This window comes from Equus przewalskii, chromosome 14 (genome assembly GCF_037783145.1).
Source record: "Equus przewalskii isolate Varuska chromosome 14, EquPr2, whole genome shotgun sequence".
Taxonomy (NCBI): domain Eukaryota; kingdom Metazoa; phylum Chordata; class Mammalia; order Perissodactyla; family Equidae; genus Equus; species Equus przewalskii.
Genome location: NC_091844.1, coordinates 55,113,125 through 55,136,920, shown reverse-complemented (window position 1 = coordinate 55,136,920; position 23,796 = coordinate 55,113,125). Strand labels below are relative to the sequence as shown.

Genomic DNA, 23,796 nt, shown 5'->3' with positions numbered 1-23,796 from the left:
CTAAATGAGGTTGGTTAAACAAACCTTAGTACATCCAGATTGTGAACATCAAAAGCCAGGTCATGTTTTTAAGAATGTTTATTGACGTGAAACTACCTGTGATACTTCGTGGAGGGAAGAGAGATCAAAAGGCCTTACAGGCTGTATGAGCTCAGTTTCTAGCCTCCTCCTCCCACCCCTCACCCCCGTCCCCAAAATAGTGTCCACTTCCTTTCGACTCTGCCCTTTGGGGTTGAGACCCTAGCCCTGGGTCAAGGCCCTTTGCAGACCCAAGGAATGGCAGATTCAGCCAGAGCCAGGAATGCATTTCAGAGGCTGGCCCATCGCTCCTCCGCCTTGGCCCACTATGGTCTTTGTCACTTCCTCCCCTTGGGAACATCCGGTGGCCCTGGCCAAGGGGAGAGATGAAGGCAGAACTGTTGGATCAAAGTCCAAACACATAATAAAGGCATCTCCCTGCCCCCAGCTAAGGACATGCTAGTGTGCATTTACTCACACACAGACACAGAGCATTGGGCTGGCCCGCTGTAAACCTTCTCTTATTACAAAGCCAGAATCTTTTCCGTCTGTGTTTAAGCTGCAGCCTATGAAATAATGTCTATAAAAATAAGATTGGAAGTGAAAATATCGAATGCAATAAATTATGGCTACATTGTGTTCCCTCCTGAGGGATGTCCTGGCCAAAGAGCCTTCAATATTTCTATCTAGGGCTGTGCTTTGTATTTTTTCCTAAAGCGTTTCATTTGTTGACGGGAAACAAGGGCCCAGACGGCCGAGTTTGATTCAATAGAGCTATGGTGCTTGGCTGGCTGTACCTGCCTGGCATCTTAATTTCTCTTCCAAACCAACAACAGCTCTGCTTATTGTGGAACTGCAAAGTGAAAGCTAAAAGGGAGGCTGCCCAGGGGAACATTTGTTGGCCAGTTTCCACCACTGCCACCATCTCCCTCCTCACCATCCCACCACTATGTCCTTACCACGATCACAACCATGAATTCAGACACCATCACCATCTTCCTTTGTGGATTCAACACACCTACCATTTCCCACATATTGGCTAGGGTTTGGGAGGGAGGAGAACCTGAAAGATTAACATGACATAGATCTGAGAGCTTAAAATCTCTAGGGAGATGGACCAGATATACAAGTAACTTGGAACAAGAAGGGAAGTCAGCAGCAAAGTACTGAAAAGTTCTCCCAGAGTTCAAAGGAGGGAGAGATGAAATGGTTTTTGAATTGGGTCTAGCAGCATGGGTTAGATGTGGACCTGCAGAACGGGAAGGAAAAGGCCTTCTCAGAAGAGGAGTTGGTGTGAGGGAAAGTGCAACATTGTAACGCATGGATGAGCAGGAGAAAAATGAGTTCGTTGTGCATGGACCCTAAGGTGCCTGAGGGGCAGTGAGGGAAATCAGGGTGAAGGGTGAGTGGGACTAGATCAAGAAATATGATGGGTATAGGAAAAGGCCACTCAGTTTAAGGATTTTGGCCTTTTGTATGGTGGAACGTGGAGGCCAATGGAAAGTTGTTGAGCTGTGGGAGATGGAGCTGGTTATGAAACTGATGATCGTAATGCGATCTTGGGACCAGCAAACATTCTCTCCTTTCTCTCCATACTCTTTTCTCTGAAATGATCTCAACTTTTACCTCCTCTTTGCTGATCCGAAAATTCGACAAAAGTTTTGAGCGTTAGCCATTTGCTTTAAATCCTGCCACTTCATACTTTGTCTCTGGGCCTTAAGCATTTGTGACAGAGAGGAAGAAGAGCGATAAGAACGAAACACATACTGCCACTATTTCTAATACCTCAGGGCAAATAAGTGCGTCAGATCCTTTCTAGAGAGTGGATTTTGCTTGGGAGAGATTTGGCGGATGAGGGTACCAGGTTCTTGTTAGCTTGGCGGGTACCATAGGAGAAGCAGAGGGGACAGACTTGGGTCGGCTCACACGCCTGCTTTACCCTTCTTTATGGGACCAGCTAGATGTGGCTCTGAGGTGTTTGACTCAGAGGACAGAATCCCAGAGCTCAAGGCAAGGGCATCCCCAAGAGCCAATGGGAGGAAGCCCAGCCTCCCTGTGCCCTGGATAGATGGACAAGGCTGGTGCCACTTTCTGTAGCCTTTGTCCTTGGAGTGAAGGTGGCGCTGCCCTCATCCCACTTTTCCCATGATTCCGATGGGGACCAGTGGAGTTGTATCCAGGAGGCATTTCCAAGCTCTTGTAAAATTCCTTACTTGGCTTAATTCAATAACCCAGCCCCCAGTGCAGTTACATCCCCGATTCTCTCCTGTTCTCCTTTTCTATGTCAAAGAAGGAAAGTGAACCAGTCATCCCATTGGGGCTAGACCTCGAGTCTCGTTCTCTGGCAGACGTTTAGGATGGAGCCTGGACCTTTCCCTCCACCCCACAGCGCATGAGCTAGCGAGCAAGCACGAGTCCAGGGAGTTGGGACTATGGGAGAAAAGACGCCTGTGACCCTTCCCCCGCCTCCCTGGCTCTCTGGGGACAGGGGGAGAGGGCTCTTCCAGGCCGTGCTGGCAGCCAGGCCAGCGTTTGTGGTAGGCGGTGTTTATGTGAACGCACAAATGTTTATGTGAGATTGCCAGCCGGTTATTTATGAGTCTCTCAGCCCTTCCCCAATAAAAGCTGTTCCCTCAATGTTCTGACAGGCCCCGCATCTGTAACTAATGTGTCACTCGCTCAGCTAATGCAGTTCACTTGTGTTTATTTTTGCACAAAAGCAATTTATCCAGCTACTCTGAAAAAATGGCCCTGTCAGGAGCCTTCTTTGGAGCAAAGTGTCTTTCCTCAAAAGAAACTCCAAATGGCTCGCGGTGCACGGCAGGCTTCTGGCGTGTGCGCCTGAACAGGTCAGTGGGTCTGTCTGAGTGTGAGGGAGTGTGCAGAGTGTCTGGTGTGGGCCCTTGCTTTGTCTCTGAGTGTGTGGATGTGTGTCTTTGTGCCCCTGTCTGTCTGAGACTGTGTGGGTTCAAGTGTTTGCCCCAGAATCTAAGAGTTCTGCCTGGGTGTGTTTGGGTTACTTTTTCAAAAGGTCTTGGGGGTGGGCCTGGATTAACTTTGCATTCCCTCTGATGGAGATAAATCAAAGTTGGGAAAGTAGGTTGTTGGCAGTTAAAGGCCTGGAGGAGGAGATTTGAGGAAGCAGGGGAGGAGGGCAAAGGTTAAAAGGGGGGTGATTGGCTTCAGGGCAATGGGAGGCTTAGCCCTGGCCCGGGGACTGTAACTGAAAACCGGCGGAGGAAGGCTGCCTACACAGCCGGCCCGTCCGCGCTTGTTAATTTTATCGTTCCCGCTCTGTTTTCCTTCAGTACTGGCAGTAAACCTTTGGAGTGAAAAGGATGCTCTGTGGGCTTGTTTCGGGATGCTGTAAGAAAGGCGGGAGTCTGAGAAGACATTTCCTGCTGCACAACCAGATTTCTGAGAAAAGGAACCAAGAAGTGGGGGGTGGGAAGGGGGGTCAGGAGTCAGGCTGAGTGCTTGGGGTCTGCCAGAAGCAAAAAGAGGCCCTGATGGGCTGGGGAAGTGCCTGGTGGTCTCTGTGGTACTCAGTCTCACCCCATAGATTGTCACTCTGACCCTGGCCAGTCAATGAACCAATCTGGGCTGAACAGGAGAGTCTGGAAGCCTCCATCAGACCCCTCCCACTGTTGGAAAAGCTCCGGGTGCCCGTGGCCAACTGGCATGGAGGGGACAGCCCTGATGGCAGATGTCTTTCTTATCATACCTAAATGGCCCAGCAGTAGTAATGGCATATTAGGGCGGTGGCTCCCAAGCCAAGTGCCTGAGGGACAGTGGCACTTATTAGCTGAAACAAGATGTCTTCACAGAGCTCAGTCCAAATCTTGGCTGCGTTGTCTCAATTTGCAGGATAACATTCAGAGTTTGGTTTCTCCATCTTCAGTTTTCCTCCAACTGGATTTCATTAAGCCATTGTTGCCTGCCGAACTATAAGTTGACATTTGTGTAAACAGAGATAAATAGACAATTGTGCTTTCTTGAAAGCTTGTGTTTATGGACTGGAGCTATTGAGATGGTGATTTTGTCGGGCATCCATAACCTGGCTGTGAGGTGGGGCAGTCAGGGGAAGCCATCCGTCCATCAATCTCAAGGTTTCTCTGGCCAGGTGACATTCATGGTCAACCCTTTGTCTCCCTGTGACCTAAGTGAATTGACCTAGGGGCCTGCTTTTCTCTTTGGCTGGGGTGTGTGCAAGTGGGAGGAAGGTGATGAGCATGAGGATGTCAATCAGTTCTATACTCTGGTGTCCAGTGAGGGAATTCAAACTGGGCAGAGCCAGGGGTGGTGGAGAGGAGAGGCATTTGAAAGGTCGAGATTTGCCCCTTAGATCTAATGATCTCCTTCGAATGCCCTGTATTCAGATCAAGCCTGGGAGTGGTGTTTCCTTGGCCTCCACCCCCAGAGCCCCTCCGTTCCTCCTCTTTCCACTTTCTTCCCTCCCTCTGGACACCCTGGCCTTTCAAACTCCTTCTTGCAGTTGAATTTGTTTCTAGGCTGGTGGCCGTCCTGTCCCTCAGTGGTGAGTGAGCCTCCCAGCCAGGTCTGCTTGGAAATCTTTGGGGCAGGCTCAGTCGTCGTGTGGGTCATAAGTCCAAGCCATTCCTTCCCTCTCCTGTGGCACTGTGAATAGGGAGAAGGGGGCAGCTTTGAGTCCGGGGGTTGGGACAGAAGAACCGAGGGGATGATCTTGTACTATGGAAAGAGACTTACTTTAGAGTCTAAAAAGAGAAACGCCAGCTCACAGCCCTCACTAGCTTCAATGATCAATTGCCTCCGTCTCTAACCAGCAGAGCTGTCTGAACATTAGGCTCCCATAGCCTTTCCCTCCCGCTTGACTGTAAGTTGTACGAAGCAGTCTTCTCTCGCTGTGGCCTTGGGGTTATCTCCACACCCAAGCTCTCTTTTCTAAGGATGTTGCTCTCACCTCCCACCTTGGCTGCTGCAGGCCGGGGAAAGGGCCATCCTGCTGAGCACACACATCATGGAGCCAAATTTTCTCACTGGCAAAATTGTTCTCAGGTCCTAAATTGAGGATTCACAAACTCCACTGTCCACAGAGACCCGGAACATCATGTAAGGAGAGAAGAGGCCGAACCCAGGAGAGATGGAAAGTGGCACTGGGCTGCAGGGTTGGGGAGCAGTGTGGAGTGGTGGGGACCACGGCTATGGGAGAGCACGTGCTCCATCCCATCCACAGGGGCGACCCCCTTCTCGGCAGGAAGGGGTTGCAATAGGGGAATGCCAGCCCAGAGAAGCCAGTTTTTCTATTTTCAAATCTGGACTTTTCTGTGAACTCTCCTAATGTTACGTGTTGGCAACAAATTCCAATTTAAAACATGCTGTGGGCCAAGCAAAACATGTGTGCTGGCCCGTTGTGGCTAGTTTGCTCCTCTGCTGTTGTGAAATGTGGTGGAGCTGTCGTTCTGCATGTTTGGAGATGTGCACCAAGACTTCCGGGCCCTCAGCCCTGAACAAATTTAGGAATCCGTGCATCAGGTGCTGTGCGGGCTCACCCCTGTGCTAACAAGTCGAACACCTAGCCCATTTCCTGATAGCTGGGTGTTTAGCCTAACTTGTCGTGGAGTAGCATAGATTTGCTTTTTCTCCAGGGAGGGACACATACCCCTGTTCTTTCACTGAGCATGGTCCTCTGGATGGCCTCTTGGCCTCGGGCAGCCTGGCCAGGGAGGACAGGCAGTGGCCGCCCTGGGTCAGGGCGCCTTATCCAGGCAGGTGATGGATGGATGTCCAGGACAGCTTCCAGGTTTCTTGTTTGTGCAATGCGGGGATGTGGGGCCTCCACAGAGAGAGGGGATACAAGAGAGTCATTGAGTTTTGGGGGAAGATCATGAAATCTCGGGGTTTGCCCTGTTTTCCCAGGCTGGAAGGAGGGGGTGCACAGCTTTGGGCCTGGGACATGGCATGGTGAGTATGGGCTCAGCTTCTCCCCATGTGTAGCCTCCAGGTGGCACTGGGATTCTGGGCTCAGCCTGGCTCCCCAAGGACAGCCTGGCAATGATCGCCAAGCTCAGGGGGGACACTCACAATGGTCTCAGGGTGGCTGGGGCTTCAGGGATCATCTAGTCATGTGGAAAGAGCTTGCATCTCAGCTCTGCACTTTATTAGCATGTGACCTTAGGCAATGATGTCACCTCCTGGGTGTCAGTCCCTTGTCTGTAGAAGGGTCTGGCCAGTTGATCTCTAGCCTCTAAGTGGCCTCCAGGTTCTCTGACAATGACTCTGCTGCTGGCTGCTGCCATAGCTCAGTTTGACACATCTTTTAGAGCAAGGATGGGACTGTTGCTTCACTACCAGCTCCCCGGTGACTGGCAAGGCACAAGGCACATAGCAGGTGTTTAATATACGTTTGTTGAATGAATGAGCGAGACCAAATCCCTGGCAGCAGGGAACCAGGCAGGCAGAAGACCCCTGGGGCAAAGGAAACTCTTGCTGTACCTTCATCCCAGCTTCTGGTGGCAGGTGAGAGGCAGGGCACTGCAGGCCAAGGGCCACTCAAGCCTTGAGGCTGGAGCCCATCTCCTAGCCTAGAATCTTCTATAGCCTGGCTCATGGGTGCCGTTGGCTGGGCTGTTGGAATCCTGCCCCCACCCCTGGTCCTGCCCCACCTTCTCGCAGAACTGCCCACAGTGACAACATAAGTCCCCCGATATCTCTGAATGCTTAAAGTTTTAAAAATGCAGACCTTTGGAGATGTTGTGGGGAGCAGCTGGGCTCCAGGCCAGGCCAGGCTGGCATGTTGGAGAATGAGTCTTCAGCAGGCCGCTCTGAGGAACCACTTCTGCTGCTGGAGGCAGGAAAGGAGCGGGGCCTAGGCCTAGACTCCTAGTTCTCGGAGGAGTTGGAGCAGAAGCAGGCGATGGCTGTGCCCTGGCCCACTCTGGGTGGCTTTGTGGTTTGTGGCTGTAGCTGTGGTCCACGCCTGGGTTCTGGGCCAGCAGAGATGTATGGAGCCCCTCGTTTATCTGTGAGACCTGTATGGAGGGAAGGACGGTCTGGGGTGTGTGAGGATTGGGCTGGCTGTCTATAGGGTGACAGTAGAGCTCTGGGATCTCAGGCAGAAATCTCGGGGTACATCCCCTCACTCCAGCCTCAAGCACAGTGGAGACTTCATAGGTGCTTGCTGTCACCCTCACTGAGTGCCAAGCCCTGCTCTGGGGCAGCGAGAGGTGTCCTGGGGTGCCTCGCCAGCCCTTCCCACCCTCATCCCCGCGTGCAATAGGGGGAGGTGAGGGGCCCAGGCTCGGCTGTAGGGGCTTTTCTCTCCCCATGGGTGTTGCTCCAAGAGCCCCCGAGTCATCGGAAAGCTCCTTGAAGACTTTGGAGCTGGGGCATACTGGAGGTGAAGCTGGAAAATTTTCTGAAATCTTTCACACTCTTCAGCTCTCATTCTCCTAAAAATACTATTATTATAAACTCATTCGATATGCAGAAACAAAGAGTGATATGATGAACACAAACCATTTGAGAAATAAAATGACAAATCCCATCAAAGCCCTCCGTGAGCACCTTGCTTCCCCTGCACCCCACCCCCTCCCATGGGTAACCGCTGTCCTATACTTGATATTTTTCAATCTCATGAATTGCTTTAACTTTTTACTATATATGAAAGTTTTCTTGAAGTGTTTACAGAGCTGTTTTGCATGCTTTTAAACTGTAGAAATAGTGTAATTCTAATTTGTATTCTTGTGCAATTAGTTTTTTTCCTCTTGACATGTTTATGGGAGTCCAGGGTGTGGACATGTGTTACTCTGGCTCATTTATTTTCGACGCTGCATAGAATTCCATTGCATGACTGTGTCATCTCTCCAAGGAGGGCTCCTCACGGCCCCCTGAGAGGGTGGCTGTGCTCACTGAGGGTACTCTCTTGTGCAAGGATGGCTCTGGTTCTGTGGATGCTCTCCACCTTCATCTCCCCCACCCCTCTTTAGGGTGCCAGGGTCCTCCCCTCCCTCCCAGAACCATTGCTTCACGAAGGAGGAATTTGAGTGGATTTCAGGCCACCTTGTGTTTCCCATAAGTAACCGTTGAAAGTGAAACCCCAGCCCAAGGGGCTGCAATTGCAACCAGCTGAGTGCAGACTGGCTGGCCTGGAAGGAAGGAGTTGTGCGCTCCAGATGGACATGAGTCTCCGAAAGGGACACGCCAGCAAGACCTTCTCCAGCACCAAGGGGAGACACTTGGGGCAGCCGCAGCCCCTAGCCAAGCCCCTGCATTGACCCTGGCTTGAGGCCCACCCACCTCTCTGTTGCTTGGCCCAGTGGCCTCCAGGGTGGGTTTTGCTGAATGTAGGGCTGTTGTCGTTCCAGCTTTGGGAGGGGCAGTGAGGTTCTGGGACCTGCTGAAGGCAGCCTGTCCTGAGAGGCTTACATTTCAGACCCTTGAAGAGAGAGACAGCGTGCCCCTACTCTAGTCCAGACCCCAGCACTGGATGCCCCGCTGCACCCTGAGTGCCCGGGGCTGCATTCTGACTTTTGGGGGCCTAGGAACTTTTGCTTTTGTGGGACTCTTCCTCCATAAAAAAATATTAAAAATCTTGCTTTATGACTGTGCTGGTATAAAGAGGAATGTAATCGAGGCTGGATTTATTATTATATATTCATTATATTATTATATTTGTTTTTATCTTCTCATTTAAAAAGAAATGAAAACATTTTGGGGAGCCCCTTAAAGAACCGTGGGCCCTGGGCCCTGTGCCTGCTGGGGCTGATGGAGAAGATGGCCCTAATGGCTGCCACGCAGCCTCTCACACCCTCCCTTTACCGAGATTGCGACCCCTCTCTCCTCCAGGACACCTTCCCTGCTTGATTGAAGGGGAGGTGGACATGGCCTCGCTCAGCCTCAGACTCCGTGGGCCTCTCCTCCCATCACAGGGGCCTGGGGGCCAAGTGAATGGAGGCTTTGCGTGCATGGCCTGCCTCCTGGAGGTGGAGGGCAGCCGGAGTTGCTCTGCACGGGGCCCAGCTTGGAGGCACGGGGCACATCCTTCACGGGGCCATTGTTCCGTGTTAGGTGGGTGGTGGGGAGCTGTCCCTGGAGGACCCCGCACGTTTCCAGATCACCCTGTGCCAGGATTGTTAGAGGACTGTGGCCTGTGGGACGCGCCCCAGTGCTTGTCCAACATGAAGGTATGATCCCTCCATGTGCCATCAATGGTCCTCTCTCCCAGGGGGTTATTTTGAGGGAGGCCCTGTGTCTGTCTTGGAGATGAGGGAATGGGGCAATTACAGTACTGAGGAAGGGGCTGCCTTAGTCAGCTCGGGCTGCCACAGCAAAGTACCACTGACTAGGTGGCTTAAACAGCAGAACTGTATTTTCTCCTGATTCTAGAAGCTAGCAGTCCAAGATCAAGGTGCCACCCAAGAGGTTTGGTTTCTCTGAGGCCTCTCTCCTTGGCTTGCAGGTGGCCAGCCTCGTGCTGCCTCTTCTCATGGTCACCTCTCTGTGCGTGTGCATCCCTGGTGACTCTCTGGGTCCAAAGCTCTTCTCACAAGGACACCAGTTGGATTGGGTTAGGCCCCACCCAAAGGGCCGCATTTTAGCTTAATTACCTTTTTAAAGACCCTGTCTTCAAATCCAGTCATTTTCTAAGGTGGTGGGGGTTAGGGCTCCAACGTATGAATTTTAGGGGACCCAATTCAGCCCGTAACAAGGGTGATGGAGGCCACATGTGGGGCCGCACAGGATTGCACAAGGGCACCACCCTGAAAGAGGTGCTATTCATATCATAGGTACTTTTATTATTTGGAAATCTTTTTCGTATTTTTATAACAATTTTGTTGACTCCAAAGGTGGGCAATTTGTGCATTTCTTATGGCAGACTTCCTGCAGATGGCAGTATAAAGTTCTTATTCTAACACTATCTTAGGATAATTTCCTGACTGAAGGAAAGAAAGTATCTCAAGAAAGGAACATCTTTTTCTACACAGGCGCCATATATTTGGCCTGGCAGTGGCTGGCCACGTGACTGTCCAGGGCTCAGGTCTGGCTTGGATGGGGCATGTGACCTGGGTTAGCAGGGTCACGTGACTGTCATAATTTGGTGGACTGAGTTTAGGGAGGGGGGTCATGTGACTCCAACAGCCTTGCAGACTGGGCTAGTCATGTGACTATGGCCTCTCTTGGTCTTGTAATGACCATGTTCCTTCAAACATTGATAGAACCTACTCTTAAAGCTTGCCCAGTCTATGAAGGAAATAGGACGAGTGGTCTGTTTCTGTTCTGATCACCCAGAAACAGCCTGGGAGCCCTAAGGCCAAAGCTGGCATGACCACCCCATCTTCCTCCCTACCCAAGACACTTCTGGAACCCACGACCTCTGCTAGAGAGCTCTATCTCGTTGCCTATCTCATTGGTCTGTGCACAGGGCCATCTGGGTTCCTGATATCCCCAAATTCAGGGGCCGGCTGGCACAGGGGAGGTTGGGTGAAGAGAAGTAAGAGGGAGGGGAGTCAGTGAGGCCAGGAGAGTTGCAGAGGGGCCACTGGGGCCATGGGGGTCAGGGCTTCTGGCTGGGGCTGAGAAGGGGACTCTGCCTTTCCTCCCAGAGCTGACCTGCAGCCTGTGGGTGAGCACTGGGAGCTAAGAGCATGGCAGTGTCCTCGTGGCTTGTCTGTTTCCCCTGTGAGACCCATGGGGGCTTCTGAGAACTAGGCCCTGTAGTGGGAGAGCAGAGAGCTAACAAGGCTCCTCAGCCACCTCAGATTGTCCCAGAGGAGCACATGAATCACTTAGGACCCACGACCTAGAAACAGAGAGATGCCATTCCCCTGCAGTCTCCCAGGGCTGAATTTTTAACTCCCAAGTCATGGTTCCCCAGATGCCAAAGTTCTGACTCAATCAAATTTAGGCTGAAATGCATGCTCGTGCCAGGCTCCCTTGCCCAGCCCACCACCTTCAGTCCCCACAGCTTGCCTGTGAGGCAAATACTGTCACTCTCGTTTCAGGGATATGCAAACACAGGCCTGGGTTAAGTGACTTGCCCCAAGTCCTGTGGCTGGTAAGTGGCAAAGCAAGATTGGAACCAAGCCCATGTGACTTGAAAACTGAGAGTAAGGCTGTTTGCTTGGCTCTGCACAGGGAGTACACAATGAGTGTGGCTGCCCGAGCTTGTCGCTCTGTCCTGTGGCTACTTGCTTTACACCCTAGACCCTGCTGGCCCTGCTGGGCTGCAGGATGGTAGATGAGAGCTTCCCCTGACCTCTCCTCTACTTCTGCCCCCTCCCACTGTTCCAGAAGGCAGGACACTGACGTTCTCAGTTCCCAGACTGGCAGGCAGACAGCATCCAAGTATTGAGCACATTTTTGGGGGGGACACTTTTGAAGGCCTTCCCACATTGCCATCCAACTAGCAGACAAGGACAGCTGCGGTCACCATGTTCCAGAAGCCCGGAGATGTGCGGCAGCTGGGCCTCTCTATCCTTCCCTCCCTCCCTCCCCCGCTGTTTCTCTCGCTACACTGGGCCATAGGTGGGCGCAGCAGGCCTGGAACACTTTTGTGTTGTCTTTGCTAAAGAGGGGCCGAGGCTGTTTGAAGGTGAACTGTGGAAAATGGTCTTGCTGTGCTTCAGATCATGTCTTCGCCCCTTCCTGACACTGTTCTGGGAGTGGAGACAGGAGTCTTTGCTGGAGATTCAGCCCTGCCTGCGAGGGTAGGGGAGGGCAGGCCACCCAGCTCACCTCTGGGTCCGTTGGGGCCGCAGCAGGTGTGTGAGAATATTTGCCAGTGTGTGCTTGTGTATGTGTCTGTGCAGGTCTGTATTTATACATGCGTTTGTGCGCATATGCCCCTCTGTGTCTACACATGTATTTGTGCCTGTGCATATGTGTACATATGCACGATTCATGTCTGGTACGTGTTAACACGCAAGTTTGTGTCTGGAATCATGTGTGTTTGCATGTGTGTTTACCTGCATGTCTGTGCACGTGTGTGTGTTTATGCCTGTGTGTTTGTGTGTGTTTGTGTCTGTGCACATCTGTGCACTCCAGACAAATGGCAGGATGCACACTGCGCATGAGGTGGCTTAGGGTAGAGTCTCGGGCCTTGAATCAGGCTTCCATATGGCCCCAGATGTGACCCTTCACCCTCCCCTGTGGCTGTCAAGGTCTCTGCCCCCGGAGACCAGAGAACTTTCCTTTGGAACCAAGTGGGCCTCGCTCCCGGGGCAGGGCGGAAACTACTTCCAAAAGCAAACAGGATCATCATCATGCTGGGGAGCCTGGAGCCCGTGGGACCTTGTTTAATTCTGAAGGAATGTGCTCGGTTCCCGCCCAGCAGAGCAGGCCCTGGCCTGACAGGGAGCCGTGAAGACCTGGCCGGCAGTGGCTGCCTTTGGAAGAGGGAGCTTGGCTGGCCAGGGACAAACCATTCCAGGGACAGAAAATCACACCAACTCGTGTGACTGGAGTGGGCTAGGGCTGACAGAGCCCTTCCTCAGAGCCTCCGGGCCGGTGTGCCCAGCTCTGTGCCGGGGAGAAGGGGGCAACAAGCAGGGAAGAGGAAGTGGCCCAGATATGACCCCAGAGGAGCTTGGAATCTATCAGGGAAGGGCAAATCCCCAACGGGGGACAAGAAGGAGAGTGTATCATGGTGACGGGGCGTGGGGGAAGCATATAGTGCAGAGAGGAGCGATCCCTGGGGACTGTGGCCATCAGGAAAGGCTTCTTGGAGGAGGCGGAGGTTTAACTGGGCCCCGAAGCGGGGGGAAGATTTGGAGGGAAACAGGACATTCTGAGAAGAGGAGAAGTTTTGTAAAAGATGCAGATATGGAAAAGGGTATGGCCTTTACGGAATGACAGTGCCAACGCTGGTCCAGCGGGAATTTGGGAAGGGAGAAGAGGGAGATGAAGCAGTGAGCTCCTGTCCAAGGTGGCTTTGAATGCCCGCCAGAGTTCATCCTTAGGCAGTGGGGAGCTATTGAAGATCCTTGGGGTGGGGGGTGACCTGATACAAGTGAGAGTTTTAGGGTTTGGGGCCCAGGTGATCAGGTCATAAGGTGGGTGAGGACAGAGGCTGCGAGACCAGAAGAGAGTGGAGGCGGAGGTGATTGGGGTGAGGAAGCCTGGGGCTATGAGTGGGTAAGTGGCTGAGGCCTGGGGAGCGAAGGGGGCAGAACTGAATCGACTTCGCATTTTGTGACACTCGTCCATTCTTGAGGTCTTGTTTCTGTGTTTGGATTCTGCTGACCTGGGAACACTGCCAGCCTGAGACAGCTCCTCAACCACAGGCCAGTGGAAGCAGATGGGCCTGGGGTACAGAGGCTAGGACTCAACCCAGCCCAGGGCCAGCCCTTCCCTTGCCACCCTGCCCAGAGTGGCCCTGGCCTCTGCAGTGGGCCTCTGGGTATCTCATCTACTGGTACCCAAAAGTGGTATTTGTCACAGGGAGTGGGTGTTACCCCAAGCGACAGAGCGGGAGACCAAGGGAGACCTTGAGTGTGAACACAGCCAGTCTAGGTGAGTATGTGAATGTCTATGTGGCCCAGGCTGGGCATGAACGTGAGTGTGAGCTCTGGGCAGTCATGTAAAGGGATGCGGGACACCACTCAGCCTGGGTGTGCACAATGTGGTCTGTGTATGTATAACCAGTGTGAGTGTGCACACAGCCCGGCTTGCATGGGCCTGGGGCCTGGCATGTGGTGGGCGCCTATGTTGTTGAGTGAATAAATGTGAATGTAGGCACAGCTCAGGTGCAGACAGAACTCCAGAAACAGTTGCATAGCCAGCTGAAACTGTCCTCACCAGAGGACCGCATCAGCTGGGGTAGGGCTGGGTGGACACTGGCTTGGCTGTCCCCCCAAGCCCCCACACACCCCGTGCAGCCCTGTTGGAGTGTGGTTGGGGCTGGGGCCATGACTCCACCTTATCTCTCTCCACTGTCTCCTGGGTTCTGCAGGCTGGAACTGCAGCCCCCTTGACCCCTTCTGACCTCAGTGCTGCCTGAAATTGTGAGGGACGGCAGAGAGAACATCCTGGAAAATGACCCTGGCCTGGAGATGGGGGCAGCTCTTGCCCTTGGGAAAGTCCCGGGGTGAGGGGGGCAGGAGTCCAGCCTCTTCTCTGGTCTGGCTGAGCAGACACAGGCTTCCCTTCTAGAGACAAAGATGATTTCAGTCTGTGAGAGGCAGAGTCAGGAGCTGGCTTGGATTTTTCCAAGCTGGGGAAGGTGAACCTCTCTGGCAGGTGTGATGATAGGATCCCTGGGAGGCCGTGCATGCAGGAGCCTGAGACTCACTGAATCATGTGGGCCAGGAGCTGGGCTCCTGTCCTCCTGGGCCCTAGCCTGCCACATGGGCCAGACTGTGGGGGCTCCTTAGCCATGGTCCCCTTAACTGATGGCTTGCTCAGCCTCTGGTGCCTACCCCTTCTGTAACATGGTCTCCAGAGCCAGGTGTCCTTTCCCCGAGGCATCCTGATGGCCCTGGGGGAATGGAGGTGGCACTGGCAGTTGACATGAGTCCTCAGTGTCTTATTTGCCCCAGCCCAGCTGGGTTCTGCAGGCAGGTGTGCAGGGAGGAAAGGCAGCTGCTGCCTGCCCTGCCTCCTGATTCTCTCCCTCCCTGTCCCCTTCCTCAGCCTCCGTTTTCATTCCCCTAGCCTGCTGCCTCTCCCTCTCCGGGTGCCCATGGAAGCGGGAGTGTACACCCCTCATCTGGCCACGTGGCCTATGGCGTTCCAGATTCTAGATGCTTTCTGGGCTGATGAGGGAACCCGAGCTCTTTCCTTCACGAGTACCACTGCCCTGGATGGCCAGGCACAGACTGCTCAAGCCCCTGCAAAAATCATCATGTGGCTGGTGGCAGAGTCTTCTTCGATCTGCTCTGGGCTGTGCATTACTTCATCCTCCTGGCACTTTCGAGGAGTGCCTTCCTGCCTGGGATGATTTCCTCTTGGAGTGGAGTCAATGCCGTGCTGGGCTCCACCATTTTGGAGCCTGAGGCAAAAGGAAAAATGAGCAATACTGATCCTATCTTTATTTAAAAATTGGATATTTCACCCGTCCATCATGGACATTTTACATTAGTTTTGACTTTTAAAAATATTGCATTAAAATATGATTTGTCTTGCCTGCATTGACGTCCTTGTCTGGACGTCCCTTGAATTTTGCACCTGAGGTGAATGTAAAAAGAAAAGATTCCTTGGTGTGGGCCTGGAATGTCTTATGATTGGAAATTGACTGGAATTCTTCCCTTCCGAGGGGCTTGCGGAGTCTGACGGGTGTGGGTGTGTGGGAGGAGGCGGGGGAAAGAGGTAGACTTAGCAGTCTCAGAGCTTCTGCTAATGTCTCCGTGGAGCTGAGGGGCAGGGCCTGGGGGAGAGGGCCCAGCCCACGCTTTAGCGCAGCAGGAGAGTGGACTTTGAAGGTGGACAGAGATGCAGGAAGCAGAGTTGGGATGGAGGAAGAAAAAAGTCATCTGGGAAACAAAGTGAAAAGAATCCATTTCTCTGGAGGCAGCCTTGAGGGGATGGGACTGAAAAATGGGAAGCCGGGAGGCTTTGAAAGGCTGCAGATGGCAGAGCCAAGGGGGCTGCAGAGCCCTCCGTCAGCCCGACCTTCAGCGGGGTCTGCTCCACGCAGAGCTGCCTTGTGTGAGTGGTCCTTTGGTGGGTGAGTGGAGGAAAGCGGTGGATTCCGTGGGGAACTGGGGCCTCGGATCTGCCCACTGAACTCTTCAGTGGGAGCCAGCGTTCAGAGGCAAAGACATGTAGGGAAAGTTTAAGCACAGGATTTGGGCCAGTTCGCCTAAGATTTCAAAGGGCAAGTGTCTGTGCGTGTGCATCTGTCTCTTCTCAGTTTGAGGATTCCCAGGACCCTGGCTTGCCTTCCACTTTGAGAACTTTGAACATTTCCTTCCTTATTAGCTCTCTCTCCAGAGGGGCGATGGGAGTGAGCGGGGGAGCCAAGGTTGTGGTGAGGGGCCAGGGCAGCTGGCCTGGGGCCTGGATAGCACGTGCTGCTCTGGAGCAGCTGTTCCTGCCTCCTTGGGATCAGGGGCGGCTGGGCCCAGCCTGCATCCTCAGCTCTGAACCCTGCCTGGGCTGCACACAGACACATTCCTAGGGCCAGGGCAGGTGGGTATGAAGGAGCTTCAAGGATGCCTGACCTCTGCAGTCGACTCCCCTCTTCTGGGGCTGTCACTCCTTCCTCCCTCCTCCGTCTTGGAACGGGGTGGAGTCTCTCCTTGGAGAGGGTCTGGGGGATTGGGAGCCGCACTGCTCCCTGCACACCAGATAAATAGAGGTCACCTGTGTTGATCCTGCAAAGGCTGAAGGTGGGTTAATGACGGAGAATGGTGGGGGCCTGACTCCCGTTTCTTCTGGCTGGGGTCCGAGTGAGCAACCCTACCCTTCCTTACCCTGAAGACTACCCTGTCCCTCCATTTGGGGGCTCCCTTCTGGCTCCATCAAGGTAGAAGGAGGACCCCCTGCCTCCCTCCACCCTGTAACCACCCTGCTTGTTGGGATTCAGTCACAAGGGCTTGCCTCCTGCAGGATGCAAGTTTAGGCACATGTTCCATCTCTGGTCCATGAACCTCCCATCTTTTGTTTATTGTACTGTTTCCCAGGTTATAAACTCACTTATGCTAAATTGTAAGAAACATGGAAAATTGGGAAAGCATAACGTAGAGCATCTCAGTGGCTTCAACCCAGCCCTCTGAGATCCGCACCACTGCCCATTAGGAATACCCCTCTGCGTGTGAGTTCCCCGGGTCATGGGTAGCCTTTTTGTGACAGCATTTTCCTGCCCCTTGTCACACTTGATCTTCTTGCACAGCCTTGTGAACTGCCATCAGCAGTCGCCTTCTTCTCCTTTTCACAGCTGGGAAGCCGAGACTGGTCGCGATGTGTACCCTGCATCATCCCAGGACGTGGCTGGGACCTCAGGCTTCCTGAGCAAGCTGTCCCACGGGCTTCTCACACACTGGCTGCCTGAGCTGGGGGCAGCCAGCCCCTCTGCCGGGAGCCCGCTCCTCAGTTGGCTGCTTGCCTGTGCGCTGGGCACCTTTCCAGGCCCCTGCCAGCGTGCAGTCTTCCTTGGGGCTGCTGTGGAGCCCTGGCCCATCCACCTCCTTGGAGGCAGCACAGAGCACGCGCAAATGTTCACGCCTGGGGCGGGGGGAGCAGGCAGATTTCAACGGCGTGCCTCCTGAAAACCACATCAAATGGTGCAGCTAGGGATTAGTAAATAAATTTGGGAGACAAGTCAATTACCGTCCCCCCCGTGCCCCTGTCCCTGGGGGCAAACAGCAGCATGTGGTCCCCAGCCTGAGCATGCCTTCCCGGGGGCAGCCCCAGTGAGCGCTGCAGCTGGCTTCTGTCAGATTAGCCGGGCGAGATGTGACAGGCCTCTGTCCTCTGGGGAAATGGCTCCATTCCTGGGAGGTGGTGAGGACATTCCCAGGTTGCTCTGTTCCTACCCTCTGCCTGCACCCCTCCCTGCCTCACTCCCCTCGTAGTGTCCAAACCACTGCCCCCTTACCACTCCACCCCAAGGCTCCTGCTCAGCCAGTCACAGGCCCAAAGTGCCACCATTACAGCTGTCAGGTGAAGCTGCCATGCCTTTGAATGTGGTAGATGCATACACTGTGGAGGGCTACCTTTGTTGGTCTCTTCCAGATGCATTAGCACTATTATTATGAATTTAAAAATCAGACTACTTGTTGCCTTAGAAAACATTTATCCACTCAGCAAATACTTAAAAATGCCTGCTTTGTGGCAGAGTTTTTGCTCGGTCGTGGAGATACAGAGAAAAGAGACACCCTCTTGCTCTCTAGCAGCTTATAGTTATGTGGGAAAGTCAGACACTAAACAGACAGTTGCTATGAGGGGCACTTGGGGAGGAAAAGTGAGGGTACCTAGTTGAGCCTAGAGGGCTCCCCAGGTGGGTTCCTAAATCGATGATGCTGCATCCTGAGGGGAGAGTTGTCATGGGGGGCAGAGGCTGGGGAGTGTGTTCCAGACGGAGGGAATGGCATCGTCAACTCTCAGAGGCAGGGGAGGGCTGCGAGCTGGATCACAGGGTGTGAAGGGAGTGGGGGTGAGAGAAGGTGCTGGAGGGGCCACCAAGGCTGGATCACGTGTGGCCGTGAGATATCTATCATCTGTCATCTGTCTATCTATTAACAGAGTTCAATGTGGGGGGCATGCAAACTTTCTTTAAGTCTTTTTAAAGTGGCTTATGGATGTTTTTCAACCTTCCGTGTGTGTTAAGTGGACGGCATGTTGTTTTTTTTTCCTATTTAGAAACAACACAACTCCATAGAACCCATCAGACTACAAAGAGAAAGCAGCAGTCTTCAAAATATCAGAGCAGCATCACAGAAAAATGAGTCCGCCCTTGATACTGACTGTCTCCGAGTTTTCTGTGGTTGCACCATGTAGGCATGTTCTTTAGATCAATGATTTTCAAATTTGAGTATGCATGAAGATCACTTGGGAAATTTATTTGAAATGTGGGTGTTTGTAGTCTATCCTGGAGATTCAGATTCAATGGGACCCAGCAATGTGCATTTTAAAGAAGCTCGCATGGTAAATTGGAGGCTATCAGTAGAACACGCTTTGAGAATCACTTTCCTAGAGCGTATTTAATCTTGGGGAATTTGCTTGCAATTCAAGATCCTGCCACCAGATGGCAGTGGTGCTTTGTGATGGATCGAAGCAAAAACCACTTTTCTACTGGGGATGGTCGCTGGAGACAGTTCTTTGCTGCAAGAATGTGTAGAAAATAGTTAGTTATTTTAGATAATTTCTAAAATTATTGGTCATGAAATAATTTCAGAGCTTAATTTTAAAGCTAAATTTTCCTTTCAAACATTAAAGCTGAACTTTCCAATAGGGTGGCCACTGGCCACATGTGGTTTTTGAGCACCTGAAATGTGGTTGGTCTGAATTGAGATGTGCCGAAGTGTGATAAACACACTGAATGCAAAGGCAAAAAAAAAAAAAAGAAAAAAAGAATGTGAAATATCTTATTAATAATTTTTATCATGATTGCATGTTGAAATTATAATATTTTGAGTTAAATAAGATCTTATTATTAAAATCAATTTCACCTGTTGCTTTCTCCTTTTTGAAAAAAGTGAAGACTGGAAAACGTAAAATTACATATGGGGCACGGATTCTGTTTCTACTGGACAGCACTTCATTAGAAATCATCCAAATTCATTTCTTCATTTTGAAAGTGAGGGAATTGAGGCCTAAAGTTGAATGGAAAAGTCTAGACTTGAAGTCAAAAGACCTCCATTTCAGTGCCAGTCCAAACATTCATCGCCTGCCTTTGGGCAAGTCGTGTACCTTCACTGAGCGTCCATTTCATCATCTGTAAAAAAGGCATAATTACAGCAGCTCACTTACTTAAAAGACTTATTTAGAAGACCAAGTGAGATAACGTGGCTGAAGGAGCTTATGGAAACTCTCCAGCATCACAGAGATCAAATTACTATTGTTGTGGTTACTGATAACCACTGGAACCCGGGTCAGATAGACTCCCCAATTCATTTAAGTGATCCCTGGTGAAGGTCACCAGATGGGGCGCTGCCAGACTCTCAGGAGGTTACAACTGAGTGAAGGAGTTACTAGAAACGTTTGTGAAATGTGAAATGACAACCCCTGGTTAGAATAGGGATTCAAGGAAGGAATGGGAAACTTGTCACAGGCTTACGTGGCCAATAGCCAGAGCAATTTCTTTTCTTTTTTAGGTATATTTATTGAGCTGGCACAGCAGGATTGGAAGGTTGGAGCAGGAGAAGAGAGAGCAGCAAAAACAGCAATAAAATGCTATCTCTATTTGCAGAGGGGTTTATCATGGCGGGGGGGGGGGGGGGGGGGAAGGGGAGCCAGACACAAGTGAGACAGGAGAGAGGGAAGACCAAGTGTGGAGCCGCCAGCCTCAGGATTTCTAATGGAACCTTTGGTATTAGGAATGAGTGACGGGGCTGCCAATTCCTGACCAGCTCTCCCCTCTCCCCTTCTTCCTTACTACATAGAATCTTGACTTTCTTGGGGGTTGGCAATTGGCCCAGCTAAAATGCTACATTTCCCAGCCCCATCTGAAGCTAGGGGCAGCCACATGATGCAGTTCTGGACAATGAGGTATATGCAGAAGTTAGATTGGGCTTCCATGAAAACTCCTTGAAAGGGTGGGGACATTCAGCCAGTGTGTACACAAAAGCCCTTGGCCCTCCCTCTTGCCTGGACTGTGGGTGTGATGGTGCTGACTCCAGCAACTATTTTGTGACCGTGAATTTAAAGTCAACATCCTATAGTAGCAGAGGAGAAAGCTAGAATGAGCCTGGGACCTGGAGAACGTCATGGGGATGCTAGACTGCCCTGAATTTTTAATGTTTGATCTCCTCATTATGTGAGACAAATGAGCTCCTATTTTGTTTAAGCCACTGTTATTTGGTTTTTCTGTTCTATGCAGCCAACCTGGTTCCTGAATGACACTGAGCACATTAGTGTATATGTCAAGGCTCTTGAACTCCATGTATCCGTGGCAAGGAGAATATTTGAGGATTTTATTGGGGTCTGGGGCCAGAAGGTCACATGAGATGGACAGGGCCACTCTTAAGCCCTCTCCCAGTAGGCTGGGTAGAGTGAAGCGCCCTTCCCCTCCTCAGGAGAACGCAGATAGTAGTAGCTCTGAGAATCTTGAAAAAGGAAAAACAGGAACACCACAGGAGCGACCCTGAAGAGAAGAGAATACTTAGGTGCTAACTGGTGCCCCCACCCTGCTTCGCATCTTCCCTGCAGATGGGTTTAGGTGACGTGAGGGGGAAACCAACTGGCAAAATATATTGAATTTGAACTGGTTTCTTTTTTTTTAAATTGTGGTAAAAACACATAGCAAAATTTACCATCTTAACTATTTGAACGGATTCCTTTTTAAAATCACCCTTTCATTCACGTTTTCTTGCAGCTGCCGTCTCAGAGGATGAGCCATCAGACATTGCCACAGGGAAGGGGTGGGAAGTGGTCATCCTCGGGACTCCAAGCTGACTTTTTTGACCTCTTTATGGAGATGATGGTATGGAAGTCCAGGCTTTGCGGAAATAGGGGGATTGTTGACAGAGATCCTCCGGTAGCATATGGAAGTCCAGGCTTGGCTGATGAGATCACAAAGTTTATCACTCCCCAGGTGGCAAGGGCTCAGGTAATGGCAAACAGGAAGTGCAGAGCCACTCCTTCCCCACGAGGGACCATGGAGGAAGCAGGGTAAGGGTGGCAGGGGGTGAGAGGCGTGTGCTCGGATTCCTTCTCTCCGGGCCCACGTGCTGCTCTGGCTGAGGGGATGCTGAGGGTGGAGGGTTCTTGCTCCACCTCCTGGGGGGTGAGCGGTCACCTTGAAGTCTACTCCAGCACCAGCCTATGGGTGGCCACATCAGAAGAAATGTGGAGCCTGAAGAAGGTGTTAGGTCAGTTTCTCCAGCTGCCCTGGAGTCTCTGCTGTGTGCATGGGCTCCAGGAGTGTCCACATGAGCCCAAGGGAGGTGGGAAATTAGCCAACGGTGTGACTGGGTAGTTTATCTGAGGGGCTGTGGGGTTTACAGGGGTAAATTGCCCTATTGCTGAGGGTCACAGGCTAGACCACCCAAGCTGGGCAACAGACAAGACTCACAGTTGGACCTGAGCGGGATCGCAGGTAAAGCGAGGACTCTGCCCAAAACAAGGGGAGCAGAGCAGGATTCTCTGGCTACAGGCTTGAGGCAAGCGGAGAAGAGACATTACTGTGGAGGACTCGGAGGAGGACAAGGCCTATGTCCGTCAGCTTTTGCTAGTTAAGGCCGCAGGAACAAACCGCCCCTCATCTCTGCGTCTTAAAACATAGCAGTTTATCCCGCAGGTGTGTTACATGTTGGTGGCTGTGGTCCTCTGGGCTCTGCCCCACATGTCTTCTCAGTCTGGGCCCCTGACTGAGAGAGCAGCCCCAGTGTGGGTCATGCCTTTCTCAGGGAAGGGAAAAGAATGAGAGAGCTGGCAGGAACCAACGCTGGCTCTGAACGCACCTGCTCCCACCTGCCGCTGCCCTAGGCAAGTCACTGGGTGGCCAAATCAGTGTGGTGGGGAAGGATACTCCTCCAGAGAAGTCACTGCAGGTCCCAGGGCTCTGTGCAGGGACCATCACCCTCTTTCAGGAGTTGGGAGAGAGGAGTTGAGGATAAGAACAGAATCCCCTGTATGTCTAGGCCATTTCTCCTCCAACAGGAGTTCGCAGTAGCCATGTCCCACAGACATCTTGGAGAAGGGTGGCAGGAGGTGAAAGGCAGGATTTACCTGCAGAGGCCGGGTCCTGAAAGGCCAGGTTGGGTCCGTCCTGACTCGGGCTCCGTTTGCAGGGCTGGACTAACTGCAGGATGGAGTGCTTGTGCAGACCAGATCACGGAGGATGGAAGCTGTGGTGTGAGTGACTCTGGCTCCTAGCGACAGCGCTGGAGGGACAGGACAGAGAGCTGCCCTCAGACCTCGGGGCGCCATCCCCCGTGACCTCGCTGCCCCCTCCCTCTCCCCAGCGAGTGCAAACACAGCTGGTCACGGACTTTTGCTGCGGGAGGTGTTTTCCCCGAGCTGATAGGATCAACCTGTTCTTTACCTCAAACCTGTTTTTAAAAGGACTTTCCTGTTTTTTTTTTCTTTCTTTAATTGCAGAATATTTTTATAACATACTTTGAACAGAAGAAACAGAACCTAGCAAAACAGTTATTAAAGAGCTGTAAAATGCTTTCCTCACACTTGCCCTCTTATTTCTTCCTCCTTTGGGTGGGTCGGGCTGTAGGTTGGGGCTGCAGTGGGTGAACCTAAGTGACCGAGCTACGAATTAGTGACAAGGTGCCCCACGTCCACCCAGAGCTCGGACACCCCCTGCCCAACCCTTCAGGCAAGTTCTTGCTCAGCCAATTTTGTTAGTTTATAAGCTGCAGGGCACTCAGTTCTCAGGTCCTGGGGCCACTGGGCCGGGCTGATTTCACGGCAGGTGCAGGTGGCCACAGTTGGTGGCCATGAGGGGCCTCGGAGGCCTCGTTCCCCATTCCTGTAGCCCCACCATACCATCCTCAGCTCCCTTCCGCGGTGCACACTGTTCCACCAGTGGGACCCCATGCCTTTGGGCCTCACACCAATGTCGGGAAGGTCCCATCTGAAGCTGTCCCTTGTGACCACCAGAGCCAGGGCTGCAGGGAGGGACTGGGGACTTTGGAACATGGGGAGAGGTTCTCAGAGGTGGGATGAGGGCACACAGAGGGGCAGTGAGAGGGACCCAGCGGGGAGACCAACTCTGCTTTCGTCTCTCGCTGGCGTTGGCTGCTCCCTACAGTTGCAGCAGAAGAGGGCGCAGCCCAGAGTGGGCACATGGACGAATCAGTCTGGCTTGTGTCCCTGGGCGGATGGAGGAGAGGAATGGGAGCACCTGGGGGACACGCTGGGTCTCCTTCCTCCTACGTGGGCCCTTGTGCAAGGGTGGGATCTGAGTGGTCACATATTGCCCTGCCCCCATAAGGTGTCCTTGTTGGGGGTGGGGTGGTCAAGGAGGAGGGCCCTGGTCCCAGGAACACTTCCTGCCCTGGCTGAGGCCTGGGCATCTCTGTATGGGATGGGTGAGTCAGCGGGTGTTGAGGAGGAAGAGAATTCTTCCCTATTGTGAGTTGGCCCCATTCTCAGAACCCTCAGGGTGCAGAACTGAAAGGAAAGCTCCCTGCACCTGGAGACACCATTTTGACCATCTCTTTTGTGAGATGTCATGTGGTTTTT

The 23,796-nt window shown here is 52.4% G+C and overlaps 1 protein-coding gene and 1 long non-coding RNA gene across 3 annotated transcripts in view; both read left to right on the top strand.

Annotated features, from left to right (window-relative positions):
- The window catches only part of LOC139073338 (proline-rich protein 2-like), a 46,162-nt gene extending 27,062 nt beyond the window's left edge, over positions 1–19,100 (top strand). Inside the window, exon 4 of one of the 2 annotated variants that reach the window (XR_011526570.1) lies at positions 16,874–19,011. The gene's annotated coding sequence lies outside the window, so the exon portion shown is untranslated. Of the gene's footprint in view, positions 1–16,873 lie in introns of both variants that reach the window. The other variant, XM_070574022.1, reaches the window with a different exon arrangement.
- A 1,065-nt stretch (positions 19,101–20,165) lies between these two features.
- Positions 20,166–22,779, top strand: LOC103558401 (uncharacterized). Its single transcript, XR_011526572.1, has 2 exons — positions 20,166–21,079; positions 22,389–22,779. It is a non-coding gene; the product is annotated as an uncharacterized lncRNA (long non-coding RNA).
- The last annotated feature ends 1,017 nt before the right edge of the window (positions 22,780–23,796 follow it).